The sequence below is a fragment of the Gorilla gorilla genome, chromosome 1, assembly GCF_029281585.2.
Source record: "Gorilla gorilla gorilla isolate KB3781 chromosome 1, NHGRI_mGorGor1-v2.1_pri, whole genome shotgun sequence".
Taxonomy (NCBI): domain Eukaryota; kingdom Metazoa; phylum Chordata; class Mammalia; order Primates; family Hominidae; genus Gorilla; species Gorilla gorilla.
In genome coordinates this window covers 240386210-240389546 of record NC_073224.2, presented here as the reverse complement: position 1 = coordinate 240389546, position 3337 = coordinate 240386210, and the positions used below count along the sequence as shown (strand labels likewise).

Sequence of the window (3337 nt, the reverse complement as noted above, 5' to 3'; positions counted from 1 at the left end):
ACTAACCCTGGGCCCTGACCCTAAAACAACCCTAACCCTGGGCCCTGACCCTAAAACAACCCTAACTCTGGGCCCTGACATTAAAACAACCCTAACCCTGGGCCCTGGCCCAAATTGTAATGAGGTCTGTTGGGCAAAATTCCATATAAGCATAGTATAAATTAATAAAGCAAATCGTGATAAATTAGTACGATTGACTTTCTGGAGTTTCTGACAATAAAAGTAAGGAAAATGCAGAACACAAAGACAGAGAGTAAAAAGAGAAATTAGGAAAGCATTCTACATGTTTAATAGGAAGACACTGGCCGTGTTCGTGCAGCGGCAGCATGTCGTGACATGACATACCTTGGAGAGAAGTTAACAGATGAGGAAGTTGATAAAAATCATCAGAGAAGCAAAATACTGGTAGCGACACTCAAGGAAACCACGAAATTTCCATAACTTATGTCAGCAAAGTGGGAATATTGTACAGTGTGTGTTGAAGTTCCTATACAACATTGTTTATCTGCCGTTTGTTTGTTTGTAAGGAATGTATATACTAAAAGTTCTTCCTGCTGTCAAAAGAATATGTGTGAATAAGTCATTTTAACTTATTCTTCTGTTTTTCTTTTATCTTCCTGCCATCATCCCACAGCCTTACTTTAGAAATTTTTTCTTTAGAAAATTGAACAAGTGCCCCTTGTGGTGGCACATACCTCGAGGATGGGAGGCAGGGGTGGAAGGGTCACTTGAGGCCATTAGTTTGACACCAGCCTGGCCAACAAAGTGAGACCCCATGTCTGCAAAACAATTTAAAAAGTAGACAAGTATCGTCATGTATACCTACAGTCCCAGCTACCTCAACTTACGGAGAAAGTTCAGGGCCTGGAGAGAAGGCTGGGCGGCAGGAGCTGGGTCTAAAGAGGCCATTGTAACGATGGAGCTGTGCCTGTGGAGGCTGTTGTGAGGCAGTAGGCTCATCTGCGGAGACTGCCGTGAGGTAGGGTATGGGCCTAAATAGGCCATTGTGAGTCATGAGCTTGGTCTGTAGAGGCTGACTGGAGAGAGTTCTGGGCCTGGCGAGGCTGCCGGGAGGAAGGAGCTGGGCCAAAAGATTTAAGCACATTTACGTTGATTAGGCACTTCATTTCCATTATTACACTGGAATATATAATAAAATAATTATAGAACTCACCATAATGTAGAATCAGTGGGCGTGTTAAGCTTGTTTTCCTGAAACTGGATGGTCCCACCTGAGCGTGATGGGAGAAAGTGACAGATCAATAGGTATTAGATTCTCATAAGCACAGCGCAACCTAGATCCCTCACATGCACGGTTCACAACAGGGTGCGTTCTCCTATGAGAATCTAATGCTGCTGCTCATCTGAGAAGGTGGAGCTCAGGCGGGAATGTGAGCAAAGGGGAGTGGCTGTAAATACAGACGAAGCTTCCCTCACTCCCTCACTCGACACCACTCACCTGCTGTGTGGCTCCTTACGGCTCCATGGCTCAGGGGTTGGGGACCCCAGCTCAAGTGCATGCAAAGCGACCCTTCCCACACCAGTCTTCATAGTAGTCAAGGGCAGCAACCACTTAGCTCCCAAGGCATGTGCCTCAGCTGGCATTTCGTCACAATCAACAGTAAGTGGTAGCTTGAGTCATTGTGAGGTCACTTCCTGGAAATCACCCTAACCCTGGGCCCTGACCCTAAAACCCTAACCCTGGGCCCTGACCCTAAAACCCTAACCCTGGGCCCTGACACTAATACCCTAACACTAGGCCCTGGCCCTGAGCCTAAAACCCCAAACCTGGGTCCCGGCCCTGACCTTAAACAACCCTAAACCTGGGCCCCGGCCCTGACCCTAAAGCAACCCTAACACTGGGCCCCGGACCTGACCCTAAAACAACCCTAACACTGGGCCCCGGCCGTGAACCTAAAACAACCCTAACCCTGGCCCTGGACCTGAACCTGAAACATGCCTAAACCTGGGCCCTGGCCCTGACCCTAAAACAATCCTAACCCTGGGCCCTGGCCCTTTCCCTAAAACAACCCTAACCCTGGGCCTTGGCCCTGACCCTAAAACAAGCCTAACTCTCGGCCCTGGCCCTGACCCTAAAACAACCCTAACCCTGGGCCCTGGCCCTGACCCTAAAACAACCCTAACTCTCGGCCCTGGCCCTGACCCTAAAACAACCCTAACCCTGGGCCCTGGCCCTGACGCTAAAAGAACCCTAACACTGGGCCCTGGCCCTGACCCTAAAACAACCCTAACCCTGGGCCCGGGCCCTGACCCTAAAACAACCCTAACCCTGGGCCCTGGCCCTGACCCTAAAACAACCCTAAACCTGGGCCCGGGCCCTGACCCTAAAACAACCATAACCCTGGGCCCTGGCCCTGACCCTAAAACAACCCTAAACCTGGGCCCTGGCCCTGACCCAAAAACAACCCTAACCCTGGCCCTGGCCATGACCCTAAAACAACCGTAAACCTGGGCCCTGGCCCTGACCCTAAAACAATCCTAAACCTGGGCCCTGGCCCTGACCCTAAAACAACCCTAAACCTGGACCCTGGCCCTGACCCTAAAACAACCCTAACCCTGGGCCCTGGCACTAAAACAAGCCTAACCCTGGGCCCTGCCAATGACCCTAAAACAACCGTAAACCTGGGCCCTGGCCCTGACCCTAAAACAAGCCTAAACCTGGGCCCTGGCCGTGACCCTAAAACAACCCTAAACCTGGACCCTGGCCCTGACCCTAAAACAAGCCTAACCCTGGGCCCTGGCCGTGACCCAAAACAAGCCTAACCCTGGGCCCTGGCCCTTTCCCTAAAACAACCCTAACCCTGGGCCTTGGCCCTGACCCTAAAACAAGCCTAACTCTGGGCCCTGGCCCTGACCCTACAACAACCCTAAACGTGGGCCCAGGCCCTGACCCTAAAAGACCCCTAACCCTGGGCCCTGGTCCTGACCCTAAAACAACCCTAACCCTGGGCCCTGGCCCTGACCCTCAAACAACCCTAAACCTGGGCCCCGGCCCTGACCCTAAAACAAACCCAACCCTGGGCCCTCACCCTAAAACATCCCTAACCCAGGCCCTGACCCTAAAACAACCCTAACCCTGGGACCTGGCCGTGACCCGAAAACAAGCCTAAACCTGGGCCTTGGCCCTGACCCTAAAACAACCCTAACCCTGGACCCTGGCCCTGACCCTGAAACAAGTCTAACCCTGGGCCCTGGACCTGACCATAAAGCAACCCTAACCCTGGGCACTGACCCTAAAATAACCATAACCCTGGGCCCTGGCCCTGACCCTAAAACAACCCTAACCCTGGGCCCTGGCCCTGACACTGAAACAACC

General features: G+C 52.2%; 1 long non-coding RNA gene across 1 annotated transcript; it reads right to left on the bottom strand.

The window, feature by feature from the left end:
• Positions 1-266: 266 nt before the first annotated feature.
• On the bottom strand, positions 267-2155 carry LOC134758029 (uncharacterized). The gene is made up of 2 exons (XR_010132749.1): positions 1175-2155; positions 267-1081 (listed from the first exon to the last, which is right to left on the bottom strand). It is a non-coding gene; the product is annotated as an uncharacterized lncRNA (long non-coding RNA).
• Between the last annotated feature and the right edge of the window lie 1182 nt (positions 2156-3337).